Source organism: Nanorana parkeri, unplaced genomic scaffold, assembly GCF_000935625.1.
Source record: "Nanorana parkeri isolate BGI_ZX_2015 unplaced genomic scaffold, ASM93562v1 scaffold445, whole genome shotgun sequence".
NCBI lineage: Eukaryota > Metazoa > Chordata > Amphibia > Anura > Dicroglossidae > Nanorana > Nanorana parkeri.
Window position 1 is genome coordinate 218,774 of NW_017306713.1, and position 24,804 is coordinate 243,577.

At 41.2% G+C, this 24,804-nt stretch overlaps 1 protein-coding gene across 2 annotated transcripts in view; it reads left to right on the plus strand.

The window, feature by feature from the left end:
* Window positions 1–1,506: 1,506 nt before the first annotated feature.
* FYN (FYN proto-oncogene, Src family tyrosine kinase) overlaps window positions 1,507–24,804 on the plus strand; it is a 115,606-nt gene continuing 92,308 nt past the window's right edge. For both annotated transcript variants that reach the window (XM_018560284.1, XM_018560285.1), the window contains exon 1: window positions 1,507–1,629. The gene's annotated coding sequence lies outside the window, so the exon portion shown is untranslated. The remainder of the gene's footprint in view (window positions 1,630–24,804) is intronic.

Here is a 24,804-nt window from a genome sequence, read left to right on the forward strand (position 1 = left end):
GCAACAAAAAATATATTGTAATGTATTGTACAATACATGTAATGTATTGTAATAAATGTATTGCTCCTTAATTCCAAAGACATATTTGAAGTGGTATAACAGAACTGCCTGGTTTTAAATATGTACAATCACAAGTGTATTATACTATTAGCATAATGAAGTGTTGCAAAATGTATAATATACAGTATGTATACAGTATGTATGCAGAAAGCATAAACATCATTTTTTATACTGTTTAATTGCAGAGAAAAGTATTGGGCAGGATATCTTGTGTGAACAATTACAATAATTCAGTGTATGTAAGACAATCAACAAAAGGATAAAGCTTTGTTTTTTTTTCTTTTTCAACAAAGCAGTAAAATCATATAATGTGCTACTCCTGGACAACAATTGTAGCCGTCCTAATCTGTCCCTACAGCCTTGGACAGACACAAAGTGTGTTTTTGTTTTATTTTTAAAAATACGTTTTATTTCTCTTTTTTTTTTATTTGTGTGGAAAGTGGTGAGAGACAAAAATCCTGTTTAGCTAGTTTGCTGTTACATTCCTTACCTACTAAAGGCATAAATAATGTTTCTGCTGCTGCTAGACTCACCCACCTAACCAACCGCTCAGTGCTTACAGCCCCCCCAATCCGGCCATTCACTCCACTGGCTTCCAATCACCCAAAGAATACAATTCAAATTATTAACAAACACTTACAAAGTCATCCACAACTCTGCCCCCAGCTATATTTTCAACCTCAGCTCAAAGTATCACCCTATCCGCCCTCTATGCTCATCCCAAGACCTCCTACTCTCTAGCTCCCTTGGCAACTCCTCCTATGCTTGCCTCTAGGACTTCTCTAAAGTCTCTCCCATCCTTTGGAACTCCTTACCCCAACCTGTCCATCTGTCTCCTACTCTTCCTTTAGGCGTTTCCTGAAAACTCATCTCTTCAGGGAAGCCAATCCCAACTCAAACTAACCTCTGAACTATCTTTTTCTCAAACAATTCATCCTGAAACAGCTACCTCATCCTGTATCACTTGCCCCTTCCTTTTAGACTGTAAGCCCTCACATGCAGGGCCCTCCTTACCATCTTGTCTTGATTTGTATAGTAACGTCTTGCTTATATTGTAAAGCGCTTTGCATACTGTTGGCGCTATGTAAATCCTGTATAATAATCATCATCATCACCACATTAAATGTTTTGTGTATTTTTGCCTGTCATGGCTTTCTGTCTACATACTTGCAAGTTTAGGGCAAAATTCTCGAGAGAAAGCACATGCTTAATGGTAAACACTAAAGCAGTAAACTAAAACAAAGTACAAAAGTACATTCTTTGAATTCCATGCCAAAGAGCAATATCTCAAATAATCAATACCGATGTTTTTTTAAATCATTCCAGATATGTATCTGTTCCTCAGATCATTTCCCAATGTTCAGCTTATTACAATCTGCATTATACATTTATTCTACTGTTTAAATCAGTTTGCTTTTCATGTTTTAGTAAATATGTTTTATTCATTGCAGGTTCGTAAGAGGAGGGATTATGATGTTATCAGTGTGGGATGCTGACATCTGAATTCACAAAGGTGAGGGCCTAACGGGGAACCTTTCGCCCACTGAAGCCTTCATTACACCACATAAGGTAATTTTTTCACTTTATATCTCTATGTAAGAAAGGTATAATTTCAAAAGAGATTTAAAGTGGCACTAAACTCAGGAGTTAAATCTAAAAAATGTATCCAAGTACCGTAACTATTAACAAAAATATATCTTATTTGTGTATCACTCGGCTGTAGATCCTCAAATCATCTCTGAATTCATGCTGACACTGTCCTTCCTTCTGGAGGGGGCCTACTTTTGTTCCCCATGGTCCCTGTGTGTGTTGTAAAGGAGATCCCACTCCAAGCTCACTCCTGTGATGGACTACAAGTTAAATTATCTTCTATAATCCAACCCCTATACCAAAATGAGCAGGTAACCCTTGCAGTGCAGGGTTAGCCCCACTGCAAGGGTTATTTTTTTTTATTCCTGCAGTTCCTCTTTACCTGTTTAATACACAGTCCATCAGTGATGCTGGTTTCGCAGAGCATTCTGGTTTTTCTAAAGATAGAACACAACATTACCTTCTCTTTGAGACTGTCTATCTGCAACTGAAAATGTATACAGAGCAGTATGCAGCCATACAATGCAGGAAGGAAAGGGGAATGAGTCACTGCTATGACACAATCAACACAGTGTTATCTGACCTTTAGCTACTCATCTCTGTAAACAGGTTTTTCCAGCAAGCCAGAGGTTAATCTAGTCAAGAGTAATCCTTGGATTGCTCTATCAATGCTAAACAGTGTGACTGAAGGAATCTCCACCTGCCAGCTATTGTATTCAGACAGCCGGCACCTGTTGCTGTCTGAATACCTGAACAATGACTGCATCTGATTGGACCAACAATTTTTCACTCGGCTCCTTCGATTTTCAAATCAAAGTTTGTCGAGTCTGGTGGTGCCAACAGGGCTGAGGGAAGCAGAAATCAGCTAAAATCCAGCCATGTGTGGCCAGCTTGAGTCTAATGAAACATGTGAAAGGGAGCCTAGAAGTCTACCTGCTTAATAGAAAGAATAAATATGAAATAATAACATGCAATAGCTCACCATTACTTACTAGTTGAAAAATATTTCAAATAAGCAGGCTGAAAATACATTCCCAAAGTAAATATGGTCTTAACAGGAAATTGTTGTAAAAGCGAAAAGTACGCTTAGGTTGTAATAGAAGCCATCATTCTCTTACACTGATGTGCCTCATATAAGCTCTGAGACAGTTAGTTAAATCTGTCATCTCATTTATATCCCTGGAACTAGTGTGTAGCATGTTAATCAAGTAGTGGATGCTTTTTTCATACACAGGTATTCTGCTTAACAGAGTCTCTTTCATAACCCATTAGCTTTTATGTCAATAGATATTCAGTTAATATTGAGCACAGGTGCTTTCTAAGCTCCTCTTATTTCTAATTACTGCAGTGTTATTTGCCCAGTGGCCCTCATATATACAATTGACTGGAAGTACTGTCTGTATTGCTCATAGTGACTGTTGGCTGTTTGCTTTCATTTTCCTACCGTACCTGCAATAGAAGCTGATAGAGAGAATCATTTTGGTTAATGCCCACCAGAGATTCCTGTGGTTAACAGCCCTTAAAGGATAACTAAAATGAAGAACAAAAATGTTATATTGCAGCTTAGCAGTCCTTAGATGTGGTGGCTGCATTAGGTTTTCGTTTTTAGCAAGTAGAGAAACTACCTGTTTATCTTCCCAGAAATGCAGTGTCCTTGTCATCTTGTCATTTCTCGTGAGATGAAAGTGAAAGCAAGGTTATCTTTCTTGGGTACTTTACTAATCCAATCACCCCCCCCATGTAATGGAGATGAACAAAGACAAACATGTTTACAGTCCATCCTGGGAGGCAACCATGGCTCCTTCTATAGATACAGTAAGTGTAGCCACCCAGAAACAGGATCTTTCCCCCTTTACTAACTTTTAATCCCTTATTCTGCATTGTATCTCTTTGCGGAGGCAACCATCTTGGTAGAGACAGGGTTTGCTTCCTCGTGTCAAAGCCTCCAGCATGGAGAAAAGTGAGCAGCACAAGGTTGACATCACCAAATCTGATGCTCTAAATTTCACTTACAATCTCCTAGCAGTCAGAGGCAGCAGTGCCTTTGATCTCACACTGCAGATATATAGATATGAAGCTATAGGCACAGGAGAACCTAAGCACCTTCACATACCTGGAAGTGCGCTGATATTTTTCAGAAATTCAAGACAAAATATACTGTTTGCAGCACAGCGGTTTAGTGGTTAGGGCTTCTGCCTTCCAGCACTTGCGGTCCCTGGTTCAAATCCTGGCCAGGTCACTATCTGCAAGGAGTTTGGATTTTCTCCTTGTGCTTGTGTGTGTTTTCTCTGGGTACTCCAGATTCCTCCCACACTCCAAAGGCATGCTGGTAGGTTAACTGTCTCCTGTCTAAATTGGTCCTCATATATATATATATACATGTGAGATAGGGACCTTAGACTGTAAGCTCCTTGAGCACTGCATAAAAATTGTTGGTGCTATATAAATACCTGAGAAAAATAAATACTACTTAGGCACAATTGACATTTCTAATGTTGTACATCTTCACTTCAGAAAACAAAAGATTTTTCTGACCAATGTTTTCTATTTTTTGTTTCATTGCAATTGTCTCTTGATTTACAATAATATACCCGAGAAGTTTTGTCAGGCAATTGTAGACAGAAGTCATTGGTTTGCTTTTAGAAAACAAGTGTGGATGGATGCTTGCATGGCTTTGGCTGGATTCACACTGTAAGATACTGCAATTTAGAATGCATTTAAATGCAGTTTGCTGTAATTTATTGCTTGGAAACCAGTATTATTATAATGCTGCAATGTGAATCCAGCCCTTTACTTGCACCAGGATTGATGAAACTTTATTTAACATTAAACCTCAACATTTCTGTCAGTAGCGCAGTTAAAGGACATTCCCAAGAAGATTAGTCCTTTGGAATTAGCTGCGCATTGGAATCTTCCCCAGCATCCTCACGTCAATACAATGTGTATAGACGTTGGGGGAGAGACGTCGGAAGGACTGGAAGAAGAAGCCAGCTCGAAGCTTTGGGTGAATATAACTTTGTTTCTTCGAGCAGTTAACCCTTGCAGTGTGGGGGTAGCCCCACTGCAAGGGTTAATTAAAACATTTCCTAGAGTTCTTCTTTAAATGTGTTTTTCATACTGGTGGTGCTGTGCTGTCAGCTAAGCCCTTCCAATCAATTTTTGCCCAGTGTGGGGGTAGCCCCACTGCAAGGGTTAATTAAAACATTTCCTGGAGTTCTTCTTTAAATGTGTTTTTCATACTGGTGGTGCTAAGCCCTTCCAATCAATGTTTGCCCAGTGATGGGCTTTAAAGGTGCATTTTTCTTTTTAACACCGCTGGCAGATGATTGGTGGGGGTCAGTTTTTATGGAAAGCAATGCTGACAAAGGAAATCCAAGCAAACATTCATAGTAGTTTCTAATGGAAACGATAACACCTGTTTTGGAGGGTTTCTTCATCCCCAATGGCCCACCTCACCATAAGAGCTGACTGTTGATTCTGTTCTGCGTTTTATATACACCAATCAGCTATAACATTTTGACCACTGAAACGTGAAGTGAATAACATTGATTACCCCGTTACAATGGCGTCTGGAAGTGGGAGGGATATATTAAGCAGCAAGTGAACATTTTGTTCCTGAAGTTGATGTTTTGGACGCAGAAAAAATGGGCACGCGTAAGGATTTGATCGACTTTGACAAGGGCCAAATTGTAATGGCTAGACGACTGGGTCAGAGTAACTCCAAAACTGCAGATCTTGTGTGATATTCCCGGTCTGCAGTAGTCAGGACCTACCAAAAGTGGTCCAAGAAAGGAAAACCGGTGAAGCGGCGATAGGGTTATGGACAGCCAAGGCTTACCTGGGGAAGAGATGGCACTAGGATGCACTATGGGAAGAAGACAAGCTTGTGGAGGCAGTGTGATGCTTTGGCCAATGTTCTGCTGGGAAACCTTGGGCCCTACCATTCATGTAGATGTTACTTTGACACGTACCACCCACCTAAACATTGTTGATGACCAAGTACACTCCTTAATGGAAACTGTATTCCCTGATGGCAGTGCCTCTTTCAGCAGAAGAATGCACCCTGACACACTGCAAAAATGGTTCAAGAATGATTTGAGGAATACAACAATGAGTTTGAGGTGTTGACTTAGCCTTCAAATTCTCCAGATCTCAATCCAATTGAGCATCTGTGGGATGTGCTGGAAAAACAAGTCCGATCCATGGAGACTGCACCTCCCAACTTACAGGGCTTAAAGGATCTGCTACTGACAGCATACCTTCAGAGGTCTAGTGCAGTCCATGCCTCAATGGGTAAGGGCTGTTTCCAAAGATGGACCTACTCAATGTTAGGCAGGGGTCTTAATGTTTTGGCTGATCGTTGTATATTTCATATCACATACTCTCTCTTGCAGCCAGTTGTCACACATTGACCTTGATTTACTAAAGGAATAGAGCATGTTCTTTTATCTTAGTAAATGAGGTGAAACAAAGTGAAAATTTAAGAAATACCCAATCATGTGCAAAAAAAATTGGGAAATAAACAGGATGTTTGCTCTTTCATGATTGGATGATTAAAGTCAACACAAATTAGCCTCATTCAGTAAGCTAAGTGAAAATGTCCTTTACAAACAGAAAATGCACACAGAGCCCATTTACACTAGGTGTTTTCTATGTGCCCTGTTCACACCACAACACAGTTGTGATCCAGGATGCGGCTGGTTGGTTTGCAGCACACAGGACCGCACCACAGGTCACCACAACGCAGCACAACACACCGGGCTGCTGTGGAGGGACCCAAATGGAGTGTACACATTGTACACTACAAATAAAGTTTAAAAAAAAGCAGTGGTAGCTGACTGCTGGGGCTGTCACAACACACTAGCCCGCCCACTAAAATGCTCCGTTTTAGCGGACAGGGTATTGAGAACAGGCCCTGAGCTTAGTGAATGAGGTGAAGCTGTGCTGACTTCAAACATGTACATGGAAAAATCCTGTTTTGTTTTTAAATTTTCCTTGCACGTGATTTGGTACTCTTTGCAAAGTGAATTTTCACTCTGCCTCTGACAAGCCAAGTTGAGAATTACTAGGTTATAAAATCACTGGTTTAGGATAGGGGACTTCTACAGTAGCATGTTAGTGGCGATCAGAGATTTTTGTACAGCCGGTTAGGTTTGTGGTTTCAGGCGTTGCTGGCATAAAAAACACCACATGGCATTTTTGTTGTGTCCAGTCTATGTATTTTCATGCCAGATTTTTACATTTTAAGGAAACGAGATAAGAAATAAATGTGCAAATAAACTTGACAAAATCAAAAACTAAGCACATAAATTGCCTGACAGTGTACTACACACATGCGTAATTGTGAAAGTAGCAACACAGAACCTCAGCTGGTGAACTAAGGCTGCTCATGTGCAGCTACTGATATAAAGCTGACCACACTTGCTGTCAGAATGATGCTGTTTTAATGTGAAACTGTCATGCCCCATGCCACAGGCCCCAGCTGCACATACCAATCCTTTATTTGCTCACATGTCACTATGTTTGGACATAAAGAAGAATACCTGGTACCTGTGAGTATGGGGAAGCACTTGACTCATTCCTCTTCCTCCTATAAAACAGTGCTGGTGCTTGATAATTGGCTGCTCACGCATGGGTGTTACAGGTGAAGCGAGAGCCCTTAGCCCTGTTGTAAGCTCCAAGTTGTAATTTTGAGCTTAAGAAGGGCTTCTTAGCATTGCCTTCTGTGGCTGAAAGAAGCAAATATCGCTGGGGAAGGCGACAGGTAAGCTAATCAGTTGCTTTGCCTTTTACTTTCCTGAAACACTGTCTGACATTAACTGTCATCTGCCAGGGTTATAACAGATTGTGGCCTGCTTACGGTGAACCTGTTGTCAGTGCATTGACCTTGAGGACTGAGGCACACAATCTATTCAGCAATCCATTGTGGTGTATTAACAAGAAAGCGTTAACAAGCATTACTTCACATGTTAACATGCGTTGCATTATGGTAGCCAGTGCATTATGAGTAGGTTGACAATGCACCACAATGGATATCAAAATGCACATTACGCTTTTTTAGAGCAATGCAGCACATCACAGTGCACAGTATGTGTTGCCTGTTCCTTGCCAGCATGTTTTAGAGAAGGACCTTGTGAAAACAGTGGTCTCCCTCCAGAGGTCCAGCATGACCCCTATAATTCAGTACTAAACCTCTCCAATCAACAGGGACCTAAACTGGTTTATAAGTTATAGGTCTGACTAAACAGGGACTTGTTGGACCTCTGCAAAGAGACAGCTGCTTCCACACATAGAGCAGGGGTGCTGACAGGTGTTGCTACTCTAAACGTTAAGGCTTTTGTTTTGATGCACCTGAGATGTATTTACATTTACTGTTCAGTTGGGCTTTAAAGCTCATTTTCTGCTTTTTAGTATGATGTAAATACTTAATTGTATGTATGCACAGATACTGGTACTAGTATCGCTATCAGTGCCGATACCGAGTATTTGGGTGAGTATTCATACTCACCCAAATGCTCTGATACTTACCTCTGATACCGGAACTTCTGGTCAGAGGGAGATCTCCGTCTGACCGGCAGTGCCAAGGGAGCATGGAGCTGGCTTCCTTTCCAATCAGGAGGCCGGGCGGCATGTTATGACCCGCCTCTCAGGTTCCTGATTGGCTATGATGTCGTCTTTACTTGTTGATAGGCAGCTTGGCTTCCTAACCAAACCGGAAGCCGGGCAGCACGTCATGACCCGCCTCCCGGCTTCCTAAATGAGGAAGCCAGACTGCCTAGCATCAAGTGAAGCCGGCTTCCTAGCCAATCACGAAGCCAGAAGGCGGGTCATGGCATGCCGCCACGCTTCCTGATTAGCTAGGAAAGCCGGCTTCACTTGTTGCTAGGCATCCTGGCTTTCTGACCAATCGTACTCGATTACTGAATAACCGGTATCAGTGCATCCCTACTTAAATGTACATAGGCTGGTCACAGATTTACTGTAAAGCTTCCTTGTGGCTCAAGACAGCTAATCTGAATGCTGTGTAGCATTTTTTATTCAGGCTGTTGCTGCTTTGTAAAGAAACTACACTGTGAGGCTTTTCATACAATTTGTTTTGATTTACGTGAAATGTATTTAGTTGATTTAAACTGATTTTCTGCTTGTAAGGAAAACATATATTCTTAAACGTCCATAGCCTGGCCACAGGGTTACCTTAAAGTCCTATGTTTCCTAAGGCAGCTAATCATATTATGTATCATAATAAACAGATTATATAAGTTGTTATTCTGCTGCTTAAGGCAATAAAATGAAACAAAATGTAATTTTGTTAAATGAGCAGGACTGACGTAGAGGACAATGGCTGCTCAACATATCAACCATGGGAATTATACCTTTTATAGATTATGGATAATTAGTGCATGTTCCATTCCTTAATAATGATTGTCCTGAATATATTGACTTTCTCATGTTATATTTTATATTTACGGGAAACATGCATTTCTATAATAGTCACCGCCCCATTATAAAGCTTTCCATCTGCAGCTGCAGTAGTTAAAGCAGAAGTAAAGTCAATAAAATAAAAAATCGCTGGGAGGTAGCGATGTTTGGCAGAAGAGACATGCAAACGCTCTTTTCTGTGTACATCATGCTCTCATTGGAGGAACAGAGAGGGGAGGGGTGGGCATAGCTAGCTCTGACTCTAGAGAGGCAGACAGCTGTCAATCAGGCAGCAGGGTGGATTCTGACAATATTGTTGGGATCCTTCCTGGCTGCAGAGCGGCTCTGTGTTGCCAGCATATAGCAGGAGGTAGCCCATTGGATGCTGACTTTGGGTAACAGAAGGACATCAGTAAATGTCCTCTTTTGACCCAAAAGAGGACTAAAACCCCCCCAAAAAGGGGTTGGCTATATTTCTCTTTTAAGTGAACAGACTGAATGATTGGTAACTATAGGCAAATGCTCCAGATTTTGTCTGCCCCAGTTCTGATAAATGCCTCCCAGTATTCATTTAAAATAATTAAATGTTATTTTCATACAGTTATTATAAGTACCTGATTCTGTCTTGATAGCTTCATGAAATGCCTAAAAAAAAAAAAGAACTCAAACAGAAAGAAGGTAGCACTGCACTTTGAGTGTAGGCTGTATTGCTCTTAACAGCGCTGTCAGCCTAACATTGAACATCCTTATGGGTGGGGAGAGCAAATGGATGGCCTCATCATTGTCCATGCAGCAGGCAGGGGATCAGAAATGACTAAAAACTTTAAAAAAATTCTGTTTTATGGTCATCCATCAGATAGGTGAGTCCCATCGACATTATTTCAGGGGCAGAAGGATGGTGAACTGTGCTGTAGCTATTATAAATCCGGTATGAGGACATTTATGTGGGGTGCCTAATTGGCATTCTAAGATTACTGTATATTTGCTTGCAGATCACCTTTGAAAGAATGAATGATTGCGAAATGTTGAAGAAAAGGATGAGTTTTCTTCCACAACAGTGTAAAGCCTTTTTTGACAGGCACAAAAATTACGAATATGCAGCTCATTTTCACTCTATAGTTTTTCCATAGCAACCTTCAGGCGTGCTTTTAGTCATGCTGCCTGCTAAAATGTTCCTTCCTGCGAGAGGAAGCAAGTTGCTTATTCGTATTTATGCTCTCACACACCAGACCCTCCAACCCATTCTAGAAGATGCAAACTCCTCTGCTCCTAAACTTCTCTCTGCTATCTTAAAGAGACCCTGTCACACACTTAATGAATTGCAGGTAAACGCACAGAAAAAGCAAGTATTTTAAGTGCTTACTTGAAGTGTTTTTTCTTTCCATACATTATTTTTATGTACAGTGGTACCTCGGTTCACGAACGCTTCTGTTCGCGAACAGAAAGTTCGGCAAAATGTTGCCTCCATTCACAAAACTCCGCTTTGGGTGACAAACACAACCGCAGCCATTTAAACTTTAAAGAAAGTATGACTATTCCAGGAGAGCCAATTTCATTTGGCAATAAACCTTAAGAAGAGTGTGCTTATTCATTTGAATACCAACCTGTATATAAGCCTTTATTATCAAGTCATTTTTCAGTTTTCCAGTTAGTTGATAGTTTGATTGACAACTACTCTTAAACCCTTTTGCTGGCAGCGACGTATGCCATATGTTGCTTACTATGGGCCCTCTAAATACACTCACAGGAGCTATAGCTGTTCAGCTGTGTAAATTGGTGGTCAACTTTACACTGGAAGCGATTCTGGCAGCTGAGCTGCCACCAGGTTGCTTCCATGGACCGTTGAAGCGTGCTCCCGCCGCCAAACACACCCCCACCTTGCATCACAGGCTCTGCTGCCCCTCCTACGGGCCCAGGACTGGCATCAAGGGTGTTGATGGGTAGAGGGGAGTGAGACTGGCGAGTATCCATTCGCTGATCTCCTCCGCGCTGAGTGGGGCCAGAAGTGACGCTGATTGCATCACTTCTAGTCCCCCAGCTGTCATTCCCCGGCTAGAGAAGCTGGAAAAGCAGCTATTCAAGGGCTTGGCAGCGAAAGGGTTAATACAGTCAGGGAGAGGGGGTGTTTAAAGGGTTAAAAATTTGTATCTAAATTTACACAACGTGCAAACCGCATGCTTGTCACGCGTGTACAAACGCGCACAAACGGTACCACCTAAGTGTGAAGCCGGCCTAAGAAAATAAAATCCATATGCATTTTGCTATGCGCTTTTGAAGAATCTTGTGTTTGTTTTTAAACCCGGCATTTATGTGCCATTTTTTGTTACGTCACCTCCAATGTTTGAAACATTTTAAAACACTTGTGCGTGTGCTTTTCTATGAATCTTACAAGCATTCTAATTCAGTTCTGCTCTGAATGAATAAAAAAAGTAACAAGCATTTTACAGAGTCATTTGAAAAGAATGTTTTTTTTACTTTGCAGGCATTGTGTCTGCAATGTGAACTTCAGTAAAATGCTTGTAAATGCAGGCAGTTTATTTTATTTCCAATATATACACTCCGTAGAAATTGTTGGCTTTTTTAACATAAAAGCAAAGGCCTGGCCATAGATAGATTGTTTGATCTAAGTAACAGTAGACATGTTTGTTGCAAATAGAAGATAGCATTTCAGGGGGAGAAACTCATAACTCCTGTGAAACATGGTGGTGGAAATGTTATGGTTTGGGGTTGCTTTCCTGCTTTAGGGCCTGGGCAACTTCCAGTCATTGGGCTTGATTTTCTAAAATAGGCAAATATTTTGTTCACTTTGCAAGTGAATTTGCCCTTAGCTTAGAGAATATATGGTGAAAATTCACTTTGCAAAGAATACCTAATGAGGGGGAAAAACTGTATTTCTCTTCCGTTCATTGAAAGACACAGGGAAGATCATAGATCTGGAACCACTGGGTTATTGCACCACCTGCAGGAGTAGGATGCCGGGCATAAAACAAAAAAAACAGCCTAGGGGGTGGCCTCTGCTGGTGGCCAACCCCTCGGTGTCCTTCAATGAACGCAAAGAAAAGGATTTTACGGTGAGTAAAAAAAAAAAGATTTCTTTCCTTGCACATGATTGAACAATGAAAGTCAGCATAGCTTCACCTCTCTCATAAACCAAAGCTACAGTGGACTGGAAGTATAGTGAGAACTATACTTCCTGGCATGAAATAAAGTATAAATATTAAATTAAAGATTGTATTTTGTTCCTTAACCACTTGCCATCTGGCCTTTGTAAATAAACAGACGGATGGCAAGCTCCTATTAGCGGGGACCCGTAAATATACAGCTTTTTTCTTCTACTTGGGCGTGCCCCCTTGCACACGTACACGAGAAGAACACACTGTCAGGTGTAAACAGTCGGTAATGGCTGTTACACATACAAGTGATCAGCGGCTCTATAATCGTCAAATCGCTTGTATGTGCTGCCCTGTAGTGTGGGCCCCCTCCTTCAGCGCTGCCCCCCCCCCCCTCCACCACTGTTACCGCCTATTCCGGGCTCCGCTGTCCCCTCTGCGGGACTGGCTCGGTGGCTCTCAGCAGGAAAATTGGAGGAAGATCAGCATTGTTCCACTTACTGATCTCCTCTCTGAATGCGGAAGTGGTGTGTATTATATCACTTCCACATTCAGCTGTCATTTCTCTGGCTGCTATATATGGCGGATCTCTGCTTTATCAGCTTCTTTGGGGGTCCCCAGGTGACATTAGGGACCCCTGGTATCTCCATAAAAAGGGACCTGTCAACATGCCTGTGGTATCACATAGGGGATTAATAGTCCCCTATGTGATAGCAATAACATTAAGTGTGAAAAAAAAATAAAGTCACGTATAAAAAAAATGTTTAAAAAAAACCCAAAAGTTTTAAGTCCCCCACCCCCACGTATAAATGTCCAGACCAGATTGTTTCCGGACCCAAAATGCATCCTAATGAATCTCTATGCTATTTCTTGCCTCTCTTCACACCAGCACAGTCCGTTCCAGACCAGAAAAATACTGCATGTCTCATTTTGTCTGGTCTGGAATGCACTGGAACTGCAGGCAGGTTCACACCATTTTTCGGACCAGATCTGGACCGGAAAATGGTGTGAACCTGCCCTTAATGCTGTGTGGAGTAAATGTGGCAGCTACATGATTCATGAAGCACTGACTTTTACCTATACCTTGATGACACTGGATGGCTCACCCCTCACCAAACCCACTCCCCACTTCTCTCTTCTTTTACTTCATGTTAACATCTTTCCAGCAAAACTCTTTACTTTTTCTGCCAACCTTACAAAGACTATAATGCTATTCTCTGCCCTCCATACATTGGCTATATGATGTGATGAATTTCATATTGCCTCTAATCCATTATCATTGCAGCAACAAACACTTTGACATGCAAAACCACTAAAGGGTCATACAACAGAGAGATTCCACACAAAGTCCTACTTGTTCTATTTATTTGTTTTCAGAATTATTGAACAATCATATATTGATGCTTAGGCCATTAAGTACATAAACAGAACATCCGCTAAATGTCTCATATACATTCTCTGTACATGGTTGAGAGTATCGATGTGAATATTCTCTTCATTTCTTTTAGTTTAAAAACCCAAATAAACATTAAAAATGGGTTAAGAAATAATGTGTTGTGGACTGATAGTAAAAGTGTTTGAAATCTGTCCACTGATCTATACAAATGGTGGATTCTTGCCAACAAAGGGTTGAAACTGTTCTCTTTTATTATCTATTATTAAAGGATATATCTAGTGTAGTATTTATATTGATTCTGCATCTGACAAAACATTACAATTATATATTGAGATATACAGGAATTATATTTATGTTATCTCCTGTTCTTATTAAAACATGCCCTCTGGTTTTAAGTGGGCAATGGACTATTAGTCACTGACTGTCATGGGGAACTTCCAGCAGGTCAACTTTATGGAGGATATAAACTGAGACTGCAGCCCCAACATGTCCATCAGTTACTCTTCCTGCTCTAGCTCTCCCTTCTAACATTGGTGGACAACGGGTCTGGAGGTCACGCTATCAGAGATGTAAAAAAAAAATCAAAACCAACCACGAGAATGTAAGGTCTAACTCAAAACTGTGAACATCGTGGTTAGCCAGGGAGACCTGCAAGTATTTTGTGTACATGTTTTATAGTTACATTGTTTACCATTTAGATCATGTTTTAAAGGTTTACTTTTTTTTTTTTTTTTTACAATAATACATTTTATTTTTTTATCTATATAAAATCTGTATTTCTGCCTTCTGAGGAATTCTTTCTTAATGGTGGTCTACTCTTACTGTTATTAACTATGGATATATATTCAAGTTATTTAAACCTAGAGGCAATCTCTTAGGCATGGGCTTCATTACTAAGAGGACCAGAAAGTGGAAAAACAGTAATTGTAGGTAAAATAAAAATATGTTTGTTTAACTAACGCATGTAAGATGATTTCATATCAGCATGTAGACCTGTATGTTTACGTTATTTTTAGTGAAAGGGGTAAAAGAGCTACTTTGTATCTAGGCCTCCATAGTTTTTTTTTTACATGTGCCAAAACATTGTTGTTGTTATATTTTTGTTTTGTTTTTTCTGTATTGCCCTGTTTGAGGAATAAGGCAGCCTACACTGTAATAATTGTGATGTCATTTGATATAAGATTAGCAGCAGGCAGGTATTGACAACATCAAGTAACACTAAGCTAAAGATAGGAAATGTGAATGGTAGATTTATCGTGACAATATGTATTTGTTGTTGTTTGTTGCATTTCTTTTTTGGTTATAATATAATATTCAGCAGGTGTGCTGTCCCAGCCAGTGGCGGACCTAAGGATCAAAGGGCCTTGGTGCAAGATTTTTTTTCGGGCCCTCTTACAATGCCAATACTGGCCAATTGACTACCTGAAAGCCCGCAATGGCCACCTGAGAGCAGAAAAACAAGCTCAGGACTCCCACTGATTCTGCAATATCTTGACTTGTATACTAATCTAATTATATATTACAGTGTAATAATAATAGAAATAGAGTGTACGAAAAATGCGCTTGAAACATCCCCAAACTACCTCACCCGTCACATCCCCCCGCCCTCTCGCTTTGTGGAAAACATTTTTCAGCTAAACTGGTTCTGATTCCAAAAAGGTTGTGGACCACTGCTATAGAGGACTACAACTCCTAGCAATACTTTATACGGCAATGGAAAATGGCTTTGGCTATGGAGGACTGCAACTCCCATCAATATTTTATACAGCGTTTGCAATTCTGCTGGACGTTGTAGTCCTCTATAGCCGTTACCATTCTGCCTTTCTGTATAAAGTATTGCTAAGGGTTGTAGTCCTCTATAGCTGATGCCATTCTGCACTGCTGCAATGCTGAATGGCACCAGCTATAGAGGGCTACATCTTCCAGCAATACTTTATACATGAATGCAGAACAATTCCATCAGTAACAGAAGGTTAAAACAATGTGACTTAAGGCACATACCTCATTTGACTGTCCTCGGGGTGTGAACACATGCAGCAGGGAGAGGTGGTGCTCTGAAATCCAGTGTCTGCTGCTCATTCCTCCTGGCCGAGGCCCCAGTGCTGCCCCACAGTATGCCTGCAGACTGATGTGATTTCTCCTCCCACCAGCTCTCTCCCCACTTCCCGGCGCCCACCGCCATCTCTTGCAATTATCCTGGAGCAGCTGGGGCCCCAGCCTCCTCCGCCGCTGCTGGGGCCTGGCCACCTCTGATGCAGACCGGCACTGCGGAGGCCCGGCCCACCTCATATGTCACCTGTACTGCCGATACCCATGTAAGGGTGCCAGGACCCTCACATGAGTATCGGCCGTCCCCTGCTGATGGTAGCCCTGCTCCCCAGCCCATGCTACCTGATTGCCCGCTCTGTCTCCTGCAGCCCTTCTGCTCCTGGTCACTGGAAAGGCAGAGCCCGCACTAAGGCATGTAAAGGGCATCCAGGGCAAAGCAATTGCATGACTGAAGGGATGCCTGGGATGTCCTGTTTAATAAAACATCCGCTTCACTGAAAAACATTGTCACCGATGTTTTAGCAAACAGGACATCCCCGGCATCCCTTTAGATGGGCTTGTTCCATGCCCGTCTCTAAATAATTTAAAGCCCGGGGCACGTGCCCCCCTCTGCCACAGCTAACAACTTTTTCAATAATCGATTATAATCGATTATGTCGATTAGTTGTTGCAGCCCTACTCCCTATCCCCCACTTGTCTACGCCCCTGAAAGTGACAGCGGTACAGATTCTTCTCCCCTTAACCGCTCTGTGGCTGCAGTGGCTGAGGAGGAGAAGAATGTGTACAACTGTCACTACTGTGTGCCGGCTTCACTGATCACTCTTCTCAGCTCTCTCTTCTCAATGAGAAGAGTGATCGTCGCTGCAGCAGCCGTTTTCAAAGGGCACCGGCTCAGTCCCCCTGCTGGTGTCCCTCCCTACAGACTGGAAGACGTTGGGGACCGGACCTCAGTGGGCCCCTCAACTGCCTTGGGCCCCGGGCACCCGCACCGGCTGCACCGCCGGTAGTTCCGCCGCTGGTCCCAGCACTTCTTTCCAGTGGGCCTAATCTGTCTAAGTCCTATTGCCGTAAAGTCACCACAGGAAGTCTGGGCTCCACAGTTTACTTTTTAACCAGTGGCTGGTTTCAGTAGCTCCTAGGGGGTCCCTGCTGGCACTACCACTGGAACTGCTGGCTGTTTGTACCAGACAGGGACCAGCTTTAAGCGCAAGAGCTGAAATGATCACTCAATAGGATGAGTGATGTAGAAGCAAATGTAAACAGTATGCTTCCTCATAGTGCTAACATCCGTAGTGTAGCTGTCACTGCTGAGCATGTTTGGCCGACGCGAAGCCAGCCGCAGCAAGCCGATGTACGGCTGATTTTAGTGGGTGTAAGGCTGAAACCAGCCTACAAGCCTGAAGTGAATAGCCGAACAGCGTTCGGCTCACTTTACTTCGGGTCGGTTATTAACTCGGCTGCCTACGGCAGCTTTGTGAATAGACCCCATAATGTGCAGAACCAAGACATGGCCTAGAGGTAAAAAAAAAATCCTCTGGTACTCAATGGGATTTAGGTAGATAATGGCTTGAGTACTCAAGTGGTTAGGAACCATATGTTACTGATCTGGATTGATGTTGATTGACTTTTAATTGTGTAAGTACATATATAACATTAACTTGAACTTGAAAATGAACAGTAACAAGACAGTGTACTGAAGTGGCCATAGTTTTTAGGCCCCACAAGTGAAACGTATCGCTGCTACGGTTACACTCCTTGATAGTTATATAAAATCAATTGGTTTAATTTAGTAACTCTAGAAATAAGCCTTTCAATGTATAATCTAACACTCCCTGAAGTACACAGATAAACATCCTTTAACTCTCTTTGCGTCTCATGTCAGAGCTGCCACACCATCTGTCACACACAGATACCTAAATCTGGGTTGAAGAAAACATCTATTGTTCTCTAATAGGATGAAGAATGCTTAGATTTAAAAATTTAGCTGTGCCTAAAATCAACACAAAATTATTTTACTCAGAGAGTATCCATACTTTGTAAGAATGTTATGTTTGCATTAAATGTGTGATCAGTCTTGTTCTGATGTTTGTTTTTAGGATGCAATTATCTGAATATTTTCTTAATTCAGTGTTGAATAATAGGCGATGTTCATAACCAAACACCCAGATATTACTGGGAGGGCCTAGGTTACCCATAGATATAGGAAGATAGTTGCCCACTATGGATGTTTGCAGCCAGACTGATCCTCCATATTATTCCTATTCAACTCCTGCACAAAGATACTCATAAGAAACAATTGGTAAGGCAGGTTAGCAAACCCTGATTGCTCTTGTTCCTTCATCTGCTAAGCCGGTGCTGCTTCCTGCTTTGTAGTGACGCTACTTGTCAGCTTGGCTGAGCTTGTTTTTAGTCTAGCAATGTTATGGGTAGTGCAATTATTTGCAGCTTTGCTGGTGATATGGAGAAATAATCATTAGAACATTGTTGTTTGTGGAAACTCAACTCAGGTTCTCACCAATGTTTGAAGTACTTAGGACCTAGGTGTGTATTCCTGTCAAAAGCTTTGAGGAAAGCTACATTTGAAGGAGGAGGAGAATGTGAACTCTGCAGTACTAGTGATGTCAGTGCCCCCAAAACAGAGTACGCCTGACTCTTTAGAAGCTGACCTGATTTCCATATATAACTTTATAGCCCCCCTTCCTGGAAGGTAGGGGGCAAGCAGACAGATCAAGCTTTATCAGCGTACACAGACCATTAGGTGCTGTGTGCTCTAAAGTTTAGTAAGAATGTGAGTGGTTCTCTTTAATGGAAACAAATAAAAATAAAAAATATATAAAATGAAACATAACTTATTTTCCTATGTTAGTTCTCCTCTATCTGCAGAATTTATTATTAATGTGACTTTTACATGTGCCAAGCAGAATGCACAAGACATTTTAATATTCAAGGAGCCTTTTTTCAAATCTTTGTTTGGTATAGTACAAGTGAGCCTTTTATCCTTTAGAAACAAACAGCTCATAGAAAGCAAACATACAAAGAAAAAGGCATGTGTTAAAACTGCAAGGCAGCCTTGTACAATCTGTACTTTACTTAACACTAAGAGATTTAGCTTAGCAAGAAAATGCATTTTAGCCACTTCTTTATATTGTTAATAGATACCACCCTCAGCGCTTACACAAAAGCTGTTAACTTCACGACATGTACTCTACAAAAGCATAATAATACAACAATAGGCCCGGTCAGAGGCAGCATACTATAGGAACAAGTAGTGCATGGTGGTGTTGCAGTAGGAGTTTCAGCAATAGAAGCTGCTGTGGCATGAGGTACTCCTCCAGAACTTCGTTTCACCCCAGATTGTCTTAACATTGCTTGGTACTTTGCATTGATTTTTAGTAGCTGAATCACAAGTGAATAATCGCTAAAAGTGACAAATGATCTGTGCAGAAATAGCTTCCTATGGTATGACATACACAAGTACATGCTGTATATGAGGTCGTAGCAGCAAAAAAAAAAAAATCACACACATTTGGAGCACTGTGCAATCATGCACGTAATTTGCTACTACATACTATTTGTTTTACGTGTTTGGTAAAGGTGCCAGATTCAGTGTACACATTATTAAAGACCATATTCTAATGTGCAGATTTTATCAAATGTAGATTTCATTTTGCTTTACATCAACATTGCTTGAGAGGGATTGCTGAAAGTCTAAAAAAAACATAGCCTTCTTCCTGTAAGATATTTCCCATGAGCAGGACATAATAACTTCCTTTGTGGTGGAATGTAGATTGTCAGGGGTGACAGCATTTTTTTGGAACTGCATCCACCAGTATATTAATGACACATCTCTCCTCTTGCACAGGATCGCTGATGGTTTGTTTATACAGGATTCCATCTACTCCACTCAGCATGGAAGGGCATACAATGTACACAGCAGGTGTTTATTCAGCTATCTGTAGAGAAAAGATGCCAGGCGCAGGCCTTTTCAGAGATTCTGTATCAGTGGGTGACAGCAATGTATAGTGCACGCACAGGCCTTTTTATCAGGGGATAAGTGTATCATTCATATTGCTTAATGCAGTTCTTGAAAACAACATCTGTACTCGGGAAAATGTCCAGAACACACTCCTGCTCTAAGTTTGTGTATCAAAGATGAGATCATTTATAAGCGAAACCCTTTGTAACTTGCATTAAGGGACCAGAGTTCAGCAATTGTGTGTGTAGTAAAAGAAAACCATAATAGAAGATTTTTCAAATTAAGTGGAACATCTTTTCAGGGCTGTTTGGTATTATTGACCAAAGGTAGAGGCTTTATGGGGTCGATTTTCTAAAGGCAAGTAGGCTGTTTACTTCGCAAGCAAATTTTCCCTTAGCTAAGTTAGTGAGTTGAAGCTCTGCCACACTCCCGGAAAAATGATAATTTGCACATAGCACTGGGTGTTTAATTTAGCATTAAAGGAAAAGTATTTGGAGAGTAAAATATACTCTTCCCAACACCTAGAGCCAGCGTGTGACACTGCCGGGGTCACATGCCGGCTCTATAGATCGAGTACTGAGTGATCGCGAACTGCTGATCGCTCAGCTCAGTCTTTTCCCTGCAGAGAGCGGTGACTGTCAGTCACTGCTCCCCGCAGGGATTCCCTCCTCCTCTCTCTGTTCCTCCACGCTCATTGGAGGCACAGAGAGGGGAGGAGGTGAGCACAGCTGGTTGTGGCTTCAGAGAGGCAGAGCCAGCTGTCAGTCAGGCAATGGGGTGGATCCCGATAATAGCAGGAAATGTAAATGTACTCCTGTGACCCAAAAACAAACTAAAGCCAAAAAAAAGGTTTGGCTTTAGTTCTCTTTTAAAAAGCTTCCCTCTTCAATTTGTTCAGTTAAGATTTGAAAATGAAAGATAGAAGCTGATTGGTTGCCATGCACAGCTGATCAGATTTTGTCTGCTCCAGTTGTGATAAATTCCCCTCACTGTGTTTTGTGTGGAGGGCTGCTGCAAAGTATAACAATCATACCTTGCATTACGTTGTCCACTGCACATAACACTTTGCTTCCAGTCGTGGAGGAGAGGTAGAGATTTGACTCGAGTAATACATTGCCTTGGTCGCATTACCCACCCTTCTCACTATTGTCCATTCACAAAATGTCTTGGCATTCTGTGATTGGAGGAAAAGAGATGATGCCACTTCCTCGCCCCTCCTCAACAAAATTGTACTGATCATTAAAACGTCTTGTGTTGCAGTAGACATCTTTTAATTTGCCAGGTCTTAATGTGGGCAGGGCTGGCTTTGGACATTTTTTTGTATTTACATATTCTTAACAAGCAATAATTTAGCTTTAAAACAAACTCTTTGTGACTTTTGCATATGCAGACTGTGTGGAGCAATTCTTCCACAAATATCACAGCAGAAGCATTTCAAGTCTATCTGCGCATACAAAAAAACCTTCCCTTGCAGTGGGGACACCACCGCACTGCAAGGGCTACCTGCTTATTTTTGTCTAGAGGGATTCTTTAAAGCAGAAGTAAATAAGTCAAATTATTTTAGACAGTGCATCAAGCTATGAAATATCTAATAACAGATTAAAAGAAATATGACCAGCAGGTTCATGTGAAAACATACAAGATAAAAAGGCTACATCCGTGCAAAATTCTACAATCCACTGGATTTGGTTTTCATCTTGTGGCCTAATTACAAATTGCATCGGCACTAATAAAATGAAGAATGGTTGATGATTTCTCTTGAGACTTTTATTATCATAAAAACGTCATATTCTCTGGGGCTTCGGTACAATAAAACAGCCTAAACACAAAATACTTCCTATATCTCAGAAACTATTACTGCCAAGTTATATAACGCAATCATCTTCTGTGGCTCGGTACAAAGTGATAGATACAATATGGGTGGGTAATACTGAAAAAAACAATACATAAAATGTTTCATTATCAGTTGTGCAGTAAAACATTACAGCGATAAGCAATACAAGTGAGCATCCTGTCTGCACAAGCTAACATTATAGAGGGACAAGGGTTGAAACTGCGTATGCCTTGTCAGATTTTGACTGATGAAGCAGTGCTAGATTATTAACTGAAGAGAAGATTTACAAGGTTGCAGAGCACCAACTAGCATTGTGAGTTGAGCTCCTAAGAAGCAGAGAGGCTTGTCAAATGTCCTGTATATGAGAGTTTGAGAAAGTGATTAGAGCGAAAGATAAGACCAGGTCTAGACACAGTGTAAGTTGCATTTGCAGTGGTATCTGAAATATAGCAAACAATATCCTCTTTAGCCCTATTTGGTCAGGTGCTTCACCAAGCTTTCTTCAGCAGCCAACCCTATCTTCTGCCTTGGTGGGATCTCCAGCAGGAGTATTGCCTTGGGAATCGCCCCATGCTTACGCACTGTGTTAGAGGTCTGCTGTTAGGTAGAGACAAGTGCAGCTGTGGTAGGGACAGAGTGACATTTTTGAAAATAGTTTTTGTTAAAAGCAGTGTTTATATGGAGAACACAGTTGAGGAAATGTATGGAGTGGCCAGGTTGTAAAAAGCTTTGTAGGTTACAGTTAGAAGCCTGAGTAATTCTCTGAGTATCTGGTAGTCTGTGACATAACTGACAAAAAGGAGCTGCAGTTGTGGAGTGAGAAAAGGTGATGGAGTTGAACATCAAAATTCAGGGTGGCTTGAAGTGATGCTAGTCTATTCATTGGTAGACCACATGGGAAAGTGTGACAGTATTTAACAAGTATGTGATGAGGGAATGGACTCACAATTTAATCATTTCATGCCGAAACAAAGAAAAGTTGTTGCATATGTTATTAGGATGGAGTAGACAGGCAGTGGTTAGTAGATGTAGTTAGTGTCTGTTCTCTTTGGTTGCTAAAAGTGGACAATTTCAGAAGAGGTTTCAAAGTGTTAAAAAAAAGAATCAAGATTTTAATTACAAGAAAATGGAGATAGGAGGGTATAAATGTAAGTAGGCTATGATTAGAGAGTGACAAACAGCTACTTTTTTAAAAGCAAATGTTAAAGCCCAACTCCTCTGTAAACCAAAAGATGAAAAATAAGTAGAATAAGTAGCCCAGCAGCACTTACAATAGAAACAAGAACCATTTGCTGCAATAATCACCTCCCCTTCAGGGTTGTCCCCATGCAGATAGTCCATTCAATGGTCTTCCGGGTTAAACGTCGACCAGGGTCCATGCCCTTTATTGTCAGCGAGTTTGTGATGCATATTGGGATTGCCAGAAACAACTCAGAAGCCAAGTGAGCATGCCCTGTTTTTGTAAATGTGCTTTTTTTTACATACTGGATATTCATGAATATTTATATCATTCTAGATAATGGAAGATTCATGTAGACGTATGAAAAGATAAAGGAAGAATTATATATATATATACAGTATATATATATAGCTGCAAAAACATTGATTGTAACAGGTTTATTTTTGATGTCCCTGTTCGGGTTTCTACACGCTCTTCTGCACAGATGATGTATTAACTTTAAAGTACCGTAAGCCGATATTTCTTACACAGTCTCTGAGCAGTTATAACCGGAGATGTTTTCCTCAATGACAGCCTGATCCAAACAAGTAGAGAGACTCGTGCTGTAAGCTGTGAAGGTTTCCTTGGTTGCACTGTAACGCTTAACTTCCAATCTGTAGCTAGACGTGAATAAATATTATCTGCTGTTTTTGAAAAGCTGTAGTCTTTTGTAACAAAAGCATGTGTGCCATCTAATGTATATGTCATTTCCTTTTATAATTTCTATTTATAGGCAACTAAAATCACAGAAATTACAAACTCCATAGCAAGATCAAATTCTCTTCAGTGTTCCCTGCGCCATTTGTGTTGTAGATGAGAGGAGTTTGGCTTGCTTCATGATTTGGACAGGTTTTCTTTTGTTTAATAAAGCCCATCTCTCATACTACATCACCGACTGGATAATTAAAGGTAATTTCCAGTATATAACAACCCCACCCATGTGATTTGGACTCTACCGTTCACAGCTTTATGACTTTAGAATACTGGGAATGTAGTTTAGAATACTGGGAATGTAGTGCCAGATTTCCCTTGCAGTGCCACCTGCTGGGGGATACAAGATCACAGCCAAAATGCAAACCCCAGTCTGCAGAAAAATCTAATCAGAAGTAGGTCATGCCACGTATTTTAAAAACAAAAGTGCCAAAACTACACAACTAATACTACTACGGTGGACTATTATGCTTAAAATGCCTACATTGGTTTTTATTTAAATGGCGTGTGCTATTAAAGAAAATGTATAGTCTTTTCAGTTTTTTTATTCATGTAAGAGAGATAAGCTTTATGTAAATTACCCTATTAATGTGAGAAAAATGGTAAAGCATTTTTTCTCTCCTGTTCATTAAAGCACACAGCTGAGATCTTAAATCTCTTACTGTGGGGTTATTACACCACTTTTAGGAGTAGGACACTAGGCAAAAAAACAAACATAGCCCAGGGGCGGCCCTTGATAGTGGCCAAACCCACCCCCACCCCCAACAGCTAAAGGCAGTTACATGTTTTGCCTAGTGTTGATCAGTAATCCTGCTGGGAATCTTAGTTCCTTTCTGTTTTTTCTTTGTAGTTATATATGTCCATGTGGATAGACATATTCCCTTATTACATACACAGGTCCTGTCTTCTGCTTTGCAATGCTACACAGTGGTTCTGCCTTGCTGCTCCTACAATGCAAATATGTGAGCCTACCAACCCATTCCCTGTGAGGTCACAAAAGTAGTTTAAAAAAGGTACAAAGTACAGGTAAAAAGTAAATTTTTTGCAAACTTACATAGGTCCAGTCAGGCTCAAGTAAGTATCCATATCTGATATCCCAAAGGCACCTGGGGATCCTGAAAATCATAGTAGTAATGTCACATACAGTGATAGCTGTGATTTTCCAGGTTGTGCTTCTCCTCTGCACAATGATCACATGGAGTCGCTCCCTCGGGACCGCCACCATTTAGAGAATGCTTTGTATATTTTTCAGTGAATACAAGGTATTCTCCAATAGGACAGGGTGGTGAGAGTGAAATTAATTTGCCCCCCCCCCCCCCTTTCCCCCCTTCTAGAAAAAAACCAGGTCTTCTAGAGAACGCCTTGTATTCTTTAAAGAAAATACAAGGCATTTTGTGAATGGTGGCAGTGCTGAGCTTTCTGTGCTCAGTGTGCAGGGGG